Genomic DNA, 9711 nt, shown 5'->3' with positions numbered 1-9711 from the left:
ACAGGAGGTAATGTATATGATATTAGCTGTAGACTCTTGGAGAAATGACGAAAGATTAGAATTTTGAGGGGGGGATGTGGCATGGAATTTTTATAAGCTTTCCTCGCAATTATGAGATGCGCACAAGTTGAAGCAGTTGCACTAGAAATGTGTTTCTTTGCTCATTTTGAATTCAGGGATGCCATGTTGTGTCACTTGAAGGTGCACAGTAAGGAGGCACTGAAAATTTGCTAAAGAAGAAACTAGATCTTCCAGATTTGTGGGCCTATAAACTTCTTTACAGTTATCTCCCTGCATTGGCTCAGGTGTGCTCAAGCAATCGAACCACAGCTAACTGGCTTCTGTGTTGATTTTAAAGCAAAATTTCAAACTAACTGTTCCTGACAGACTATTTGATTTCTTGGTTTTTTTCTCCTTGTCATTTTCATCTGCATTTACCAATACTACCGTTTAAAAGGAAATGACATAATCATGGTTCCTTTAGTCTTTCTGTGCTGAAGCCTAGATAGTTTGCTATACCCAGGTCAGGAGAGGGAACGGTTTATGCTGGAACTGCTAAGTAGCAGAATAAAATGGGAAGATTTGAGCTCACGGCTATCTGTTGGTTCAAGGCTGGGTATCTGCACAGTCAAAACCATTATTCAGGTCATAGTATTTGTTACTGTACAGTCTTTTCTACCCAAAGCATCTCACTATTCCTGGACAACAGTGCTTCCATCTGTTACAATGTCATAAAGACACCATAACTTTCAAGAAATGTCCATGATGTTCCAGTGTGTCAATGGAGATTTTAAGCATTTCCCATTGAAAAGAAAAATATTTTCTCTTTTGTTTCTATTCAAAGGTCCTGAAGTGTTTACAAAGAAGGAGGTTAAGGATGGGAAAAAGTGCAGTACAAATATATAAAATCAGGAATGAATGTGTGTAAGAAAGAAGGTATTTATATACAGGAACTAGATAGTAGCCAATTAATAGCCATAATTGTACAATTTTAATCAAAAGAACTACTGAAAAAATTGACCTATTAAACATACAGCCATGGGCTATGTGGATTCTAGCCATGTAATCTTGAAAGCAGAATAGAAAGCCTTTGAAAAAAAGAAATAATAATATGTATTATCAGGATGATATGAGTTAGTAGATTAATAATTAGTAGACTAATCATGTAAGGCAAGGAAAAGAACATTTCTTTATGCAAGTTGAAGAGCTTGAACTTGAAGGACTTTTAGGCAATGTTTCCATATTCCCGTTTCATTCCAACAACAGGTTCAGACATTTAGGAAATAGCTGTACAAGACGCAGTTTATCTTTTGTCTGACTGCTTGAATAAAATAGTAATACCCCCAACATTGTAACAGACTCAAAAGCACATTATGAATTTTTTTATACTGAAAGAGAAACTGGAGCATCTAGTAGGAAAAAGACTGACCTAGTTTTCAAAATAGCCAGGGACAGGAATAGAAACAGAGCCTAGATATTAATTTCCTTATTTAGTCTTCACCATATATACTCTAAATACAGATATTTGTCCTAAATAAATAAAAGTTGCATATTGTTGTTGTTTTCCCAAAACTGGTTCTACATGGAAACGGCATTTGCATTCACTGTTCTTGTCCACACACCACACCATTTCTCCCACTAGAATGAGTAGCTTTCCAATGCCATCTTAAACATCTCCTACAAAGCACAATTTAAATAAGTAGGACTATAACAATGGTTATTTCTGTGTGTAGGAGGCGTACTTTGGGTTAATGTTACAATCACAAACATTCAGAAAGCATAAATGTTACCCATCTATGTCCTGGAAGATATTTAAGACATGTCCGTTTTTCTGGAGTTTGAGAGATTGGCATGGCAACAGAACATATTTACTTAGAAGTAAGTCTCATCTGAGTGTTATGGAACTCATTTCTACACAATGCCTTGTGCATTGTTTTAGTGGCTTTCAAAAAGGGGATTCTGTGTGTGTGTGAGATTTTCAGTGTATTTCAGCTGATGAGTGTGGAATTAAGCATCATATAAATCACAGGCCCACTAAGTATAGTGTAAATAATATCTTGGGGTATGTGAATGGAATTCCAATGCTAAAATTAGTGTCCTATACTGCATTACTAAAATTCCTTTTTAGATTTTCAGACTTCATCAGGACATGTACCATTGCATGGAGTTTCTGCTGACAGGCTTTGAAAAGCATAGTTATACCTTCTTTGGACACAGAAAAAATTAAAGGAAGAAAACTGGTTTCAGATACATGGATAGCACACACAATCATGGTGCCTTGGGAAAAGATTATTAAGTGCTCCAAAATATTTGGGGTTTTTGTCCTTAGTCTAGAGGAGAATAAGGATCAAAGATGTTGAAGGAAGGGAATCAGCAGGGAAAAATAATTCCATCCTGCATTGGATTATAACGGAATTCTTTCACAACAGGAAAAATGTAAGGATTTCTTCACCAACGAACATCCCCACAACTTTTCTTTCTTATTTCTCTCTATAAAAGGGAACTAAATCATATCCTACCGGGGGAAGAATGAGACAGCAGCAAACTTGTAGAGGAGTAATCATGTTGCTTAAATTTTCTTCCCATCTTGCTTCTGTGTAAATATCCCACTTGAATGCTGTGTATTTGTACAGGAAATTGAGCAAAAAATGTATAGATTGTGATGTCTGACTGGTACTCTGCCCTGTAAATGTGTTTTTAACCTTGGCAATCCGTTACTATTTTAAAAACAAAAAAACCCTCTCCCCTCTAACCCATTCTTTTTTGTGTATTCATGTTCAGAAAACCTATATTAACTGTAAGGAATAGCAAATTTAAAGGGGAAAAAATTTGTACCAGAATCCTAAAGATATTTCATTGTATATATTGTGATAGCATGTTTCTTGAATCAAAAAATAAGTGGTGTGGATTTTAGGTGTAAATATCTGCTGTTTTGTTTGGGGATATTTTTTCCTTCCCTTTTCCATTCACTCAACTGCTGTGATGTGGAATTAAATATTAATACCTAATATTAAAGCAATGAGTTGATATACTCTCTGAAGTACCAATGACATATTTATTCAAATGCCCCAATGCATCTTACCAAATCCCATAGGTAAAATAGATGCACTTCGTATCCTGTTGACCTCATTCTCCCTTTGCTATGTAGTTTATATCAAATGAAGTTACATGCCAGAAGTTGGTGGGTGGGAAAGCTGCTGGTATTGTTTGCACAGGGAAATATATCTTATCATCTGCTTGACCCTCTTTACTCAGCAGTGTTAAGCCATGCTAAAAATGCTGTCCCCAAGATTTGTATCATTTTCAGTTCCTATTAATTGTCACCAGTAATCTCTAGAGAGGAGGAGAAAGCTTCTTGTAAGGGGGGGGAAAGGCTGCCAAAAAGTTCACTGCCAACTGGAACAGGTTTAGCTCTGAACAGTCCGGACAGGGGTAGAATAGCCCCTATCTGGGTGAAATGAGGATTCTTATCAGAATAAAATTATGAACTCTCAATATCTTAACTAGTTTTTGTCATGCTATAGCACTCTGCTGGGGCCAACTGGCAGTATGACTCCAAGCTAATTGGAACAGCTTGGCCATTCCTCCATCTGTTGCCTATCATGAGCTGAGTCAGTTCAGCTCGCTCCTTTTCATCAATCCAGAAATGTGCCCTGCACCTGAGCTGTAGCTGTACTATTCATTTCACAACCCAGGAAACAGCTTCTGGAGATGAGATTATGTTGTCAGCAGCATTTTTACTACCCATGGCAAAACAGAAATTACAATAATTTCAGTTACACAATGTCACACGCAAAGAACAGCAGGTGGAAAACAGCTTTGCTTGTTACGCAGTTACCTTTCAAGGCACTTAGAATGAATGATGGTATGGTACAGGACAAAAAAAGCAACATCTCAACCAATGTAGGGCAAATATGATGGCATAATATGGGATTAATTTAGGATTTGTGTTTGAACATTTTATTTTTAATTAAACTTTAGTGGGGAAAATCAGTGCAGGGAGAGTAGAGTTGGCATTAGGACAAGAGTCTCTGTATATCTCTAATCATCCAATAGCCTTACTAAGAGTTCTTGGGGAAGTCGCACACCTAATTGAGGTTTGTAAGGACCTTTTCAGACAATCACTGCATTGAACAATAAATGTGCAGTAGGTTAATTGCAGAGTACCAAATATCTTTTCCTCCATTAGCACATTTGTTATATGGGAATTATGTTTCCACAGCACAAGCACAGCAATCCTCTGTGGCTGGGAAAATGTTACTAGACACACACACATAAATCTCACAGTATTGTACTGGTGCTGTGTGGGATATGCTTGTACAAGTAACAGAAGCCCTCCTGGACAGTGTCTGTGACATCATTGATGATAAGTGACTCCACACTCATGGCTGTACCATTCTGTAACTTTTAAGAGGTTTTTTTTTAAATGTCAGCAAAGGTTGAGCAGTGCACTCCTCTTCTGCATTGCTCAATCACAAGTGTACTCATGAAGCCCTTTAAAAACAACAACAAATGTTTATTTTTGTCCTTGGTTATTTATTTCAACATGGATTATCAGAATAGATACACTGTTGCATTTGTATATTATTACTGACTTGTTAATACTGTCTATTTTAATGCTGTTGAATGTATAGATTATTTGACCATATATAACTGTAATTCTGTTGATATTACAAATGAATAAAAAGATTAAAAGGGACAAGTACAAGTAGGACTCTGCCTCCCCTAGCAATGCCCAACCCCTTTTGAAATTTTTCTTTCTTTTTACCATTTTTCTCTTTCCGCTGAGTTCTTAAGAGACTGTGCGCTTTACCCATCCCTCTGGCACAGGGCTTACATCTCCGATAAGGCAGTAGAAGAGTGGCTACCCCACCACACATCTGTAAATTCCAGTGGGGGTTGTCTAGAAAAGCTGAGTAATAAGAACTGTGGAACATTTTAAAGTACTTTTATGATTTTTGCAATAAACAGAGATGACTGATTCAGCAGTCAACATCTATATAGTCGGGGCTACGTGTTCCTAGATGCGTCTATATACAGGGGAGAGAGGTGCCTTTTACATATATACAATAGCAGTGGATGCCTACATACGCATGGATATAGATCAACCAGGATATGATGTGCATCATCACATTTGTTTTCCATAGCCCCTGCATTGTGTTGGTTCTCACATCTTTACATTCTCACCTGTCCCATTTCACATACAAATTCTCATGTCATTTGAGGTCATTGCATACAGCTCTTCCCCACCCATCACTCACCAAGAACACTTTGTTCTCATATCTCTGAATATGGTCCAGTTACTAGTAGTTTGCCTCTCTTCAAAGCAAAGCAGTTGAGATACCGTGCAGTTTTTACTGTGTAGGCCCTGCATTAGCTGATTGCCAGGCAGACCGGCATTCCAACAAAAAGGATGACTATCTGCAAAAGACAAAAATTAAATAAAATCCACATGATTCTAGGAAGGAGACAGCTGTGGTAAGTTTCACCTGAGCAGAGCCTTTAAGAAAACCCTGATTTTTGCTGTAAGTGGGTGGAAATAAGTAGCCATTTAGGCTTTCTGACTTCTGTTTGTGTTAAGACAAGCCAATGTCTTATGAGCCAGACCACAACTGTTTGTGATTTGTAGCTTCTCTACCACTAGAATTAGCAAAGCATCTGATCATGCCTACATTTCTAAAATAACTACCCATCCTAAGTTACCAGAGTAGAACAAGAGATTCATCTAAATGAAGTCCTATATTATGCCGCCTTCTTCAGTGGTTAGCAAAGGAGTTTAGTGCTTTGTGTGTGCTATGTCATGCATCTATGAGACGCATCTCTGATGAAAAGTTACTTAGTAAAATGCCTAGGATATATAAGCTAATCCTTAAAAAACTGAGTCCAAATTAACTCTCTGATTGACAAAAAAATAAGCAGTGGCAATTTTACAAAGGTAATATTGGTGAAATAGGAGGAAATAAGAAAAGGTACTGGCATTAAAGAAACAGCTGTTGATTTAAAACCATAAAACCAGTCCTTATTGGAGAGAGCCTAGTGTTTGGCTGAGGGGTTTCAGAGCTCTAATTTCTGAGTCCTGTCTATACTTTACAGAGTCTTCATATCATACTGTTGGGAACATGATGAGTTTGTATCACGGTTGCATGACCAGTTTTGTGCCTTCCAGACATACACCGGCTATTTTTTGTTTGTGACCATGGCAGACAGGGAGAAGCAACGTTAGTGCCCATTCCACCCCCACCCCCCATTGTTTTTGTGATCTCAAACTGTCCCGGGGAGCTGCTCCTGGAACTACTGTAAAACTTAGATCAGGGCACACAAGTAATGTAATTTTTTACAACAGAACCAATAGCAGCTCCATGGGGCAGTCTGAGGACACAAAAACAGTACGTGAGGGGAGGCTAAAGCCACTTATCCCTGGTGTGCTTTGGTCACAAAGAAAGATACATCTGGGAGGCAAAAAACTCCCATCACACGAGGTTCAAGTTCTCTTGCTGTTGCCCAACAAACACAAGGACTCTGTAATGTCAGATGAAGCCTTAGTGCAGGGGTGTTGAACTCATTTGTTATGAGGGCCAGATCTGACATAAATGAGACCTTGTTGGGCCGGGCCATGTGTGTCATAAAATATGCCAGGTAGCAGAGATATACATTTTAAAGGACACAGATTTTTAAAACTTTAAATAAAACATGCTTAAAACACTAGCACTCCTGCAATATTTTGTCTATTTAACAATCTCTGATAACTGACATCTCTTGCTCTGAATTATTGCATCAAAATGTCTGTGCTGTAGCAATCTTGAGTGTGCTGCTCAGGTGTGCATCTGTAAGCTGCAAACCTACTTTTGCTTTATTGACATTTATTACAGAAATCCCATGCTCACTGTTCTGAGCCTAGGACCCAGGAGAAAACATGAAATGGCTGAGCATTGCAAGCTTTTGTGCATAAGTTGCTTCCAATGCTCCCTCTAAGCCGTGGAGTCTTGTGAGCAAAAATTCTACTTTGTGAGCTACTGGCATGAAAGTTGTGAGCGAGCAGTTTGGCTACTGCATCGATCAGTTTGCTCTGGAGCCATCCTTCCTGACCTAAGACAAAAATGTGTGAGCTGAAGGCTAAACAACTATGAGCTAGCTCAAACTAACTCAGCCTAGAGGGAACACTGGTTGCTTCATGTGCTGATCAAGGACATGAGAAGGCATCCTGACACAGACTGAGGGCTATGTGTTTGTCTATAAAACTACAGTCTTCCCAGAGAAAAAAACTACAACTTCCTACAAAGGAAACGTGCTGGGTGAACTTGGTCTGGCCACACAATCAGCCTAATCCACATCACTGGCTTGTTTTTATGCCTCCTCTAAAATAGTTTGCATTATTGAAAAAGACTGGCTCATGAGAGTATGAATACAGTGAAAAGATGGAGGGATCCCAGTTGCACCCAGGAGAGCCCTGGCATAAGGAGCCCAACAACACACACACACACATGAGGAGCCCAACAGAATACACACACTGCAGCAAGGCACACCAAAGCTCATATCTTGAACAAAACTTTGTTGGTCTTAAAGGTATTTGGTATTTCTCCCATGTGATTGAGGCAGCTCTCCCTCATTCCCCCCCCCTCCATGGAGGAGCCTCAGCCAGTGAAAAGAAGGAAAGGCTTCCTTTTGTCTCCCTTATACGATTGCGGCAGCCTGCCCAGGAAGCAAGCTCGGGCTGGTTCCCCCCTCCCCCTGGGAGGGGGAGGAGCCTTAGCCAGTGCTTTACCAGACTCTCTCAATCACACAGAAGAGACTTGCCTATCTATCTCTCCTATGTGATTGAGTCTGGTAAAGCAAGCTGCAACGTGGCAGCAGCAGAACTGGAAAAGGAAGAAGGAAACAGCCAGGGCCTTGCGGGTCAGATTGGAGCCCTCTGAGGGCCTGATCCGGCCTGCGGGTCACATGTTTGACACCCCTGCCTCAGTGACTGCTCAGCTGCTAGAAAACCGGATATCTTATACTGGTACACACAGAGAAATGTTTACAATGCTACAATTCAGTTGGTGGGGGACTGTGTTTCCTTCTTCAAGAGTGGCACAACTCAGCCATCTCATTCCATCTAACCCTTGGCAACATCTGCATGTCTTTTGTTACATCACAGTGGGCTGTTTGAAGCAGATTGAATGGGTATAGAATAGCCAAACTCAAGGAGGCTTTCTGGGACAGAAATTTAAAATGTGGGTGAAGCCAAAGATACTTCAATAGAACCAGAAGCTACTATGTAGAACCTGTCTCCAAATTACAGTATTTGATTTGTGTTTTCTCAAACAATTCTTGGTCCACAGAAGGCAATGAAACTGAACAAGGAAAGGTGTTTTCTTCTTCTTTAGTGATGCAGCCACTAAAGAAACCAATATCCCTGTTATGTCCTGGGGGTTCCATTGTTACAAGTGTTGTAATAACTTGTAACTCAGCTATTTCCCTTTCTAGTCTGTTTCTGAAGTTCCTCCCATGGATTGTCTGGAAGGTTGAAGTGTTTTCCTACAGGTTTCTCAGTCTTGTCTTACATTGTTCTTGTTGTTCAGTTGCACAGTCCAGTCCGACTGGTGACCCCATGGACCACATGAGGCCAGGCCCTCCTGTCTTACACAGTATATTCCATTAAACGCCAACAATGCCCTTTGGTTCTCTACCTGGGGCAAACAGATCAAACCCTACACCAAAGGATAAATGGACACAAATTTAAAATGCAGGGCAATAAACTGGTTGGGAAACCTGTTTGATGTCCAATCCACCACTAGAGGAAGCAAAACCCGTGTAGAACGAAGGAGGGGGGGGAACCGAAGAAGCAGGAACTTTAACGAGTAAAATAAGCATGCGGAAAAGCCCTATATCGGAATGTGCATGTAGGTCTACAATCACACCATCCAGAAACATCATAGAGCAAAGGAACTTTTTTGTTAACTAGTCGGCCCCGGCCGGGGTAAAAGTTTAACAAATAAATAGTCCGGGACAAGTACACTGCGATGCCCCTTATAAATGCGGCACCTTCTTGTGCCCGGAGTCTCAAGTCCCTCGTTCGGAAGTAGTTAAATTTTCTTCTCCTTTCCTGAGAAAAGAAGCCGGGAAAGCGATGGGCTGACTTGCTAAACTAAATGTGAGGGTTCTGGGTAAGGCGCCTCCCAGGGACGCAGTTCCGTCCCAGACAAGAAATTCCCCCGGCCTACGGAAGGGTCCAAGATCTCTGGAGGTGGCGGACCAAAGGTGACTTTACGAGGTGCGCCTGGACAGTCACGAGTCAACACGTGTTCTTCGACGCTTTGCCTCCGACGCTACCCTGGGGAGGGGGGGGGCATTCACGCTCGTAAACGGGCGCGAACTAGGTGGAGGTGATATTATCGGCCCTGCGTGATACGTGCGAGCGAGTCTGAAGTTGTTTCTTGACGCGAGTCAGCCTCCGCTCGTCAACAGAACCGCTTCTCTAACATAGATATGCCTCAAAGATGGCAAATGGCAAACACCACCCCACACAGACTTGGCCTTTCACCCTCAATAAATACGGCTCAGCTACGGGTCCGGTTTGTCAGAAAATGTACCTCACCCTCTTTCCATTCAGAGGCCGCTCAGCCAATCGGCGATCGCCAACTCTCCTGTCCCGAAAGCCGCTTGGCCAACCAGGAAACGTAGCGTGGAGTCCTCAGGCAGAGCGGACCAATGGGTGTGCGAGATGTAGGG

The sequence above is a fragment of the Gekko japonicus genome, unplaced genomic scaffold (genome assembly GCF_001447785.1).
Source record: "Gekko japonicus isolate JY-2015 unplaced genomic scaffold, Gekko_japonicus_V1.1 scaffold477, whole genome shotgun sequence".
In the NCBI taxonomy this organism is placed as follows: Eukaryota; Metazoa; Chordata; class Lepidosauria; order Squamata; family Gekkonidae; genus Gekko; species Gekko japonicus.
The sequence above is the reverse complement of the archived record's forward strand: the minus strand, read 5'-3'. Positions refer to the sequence as shown.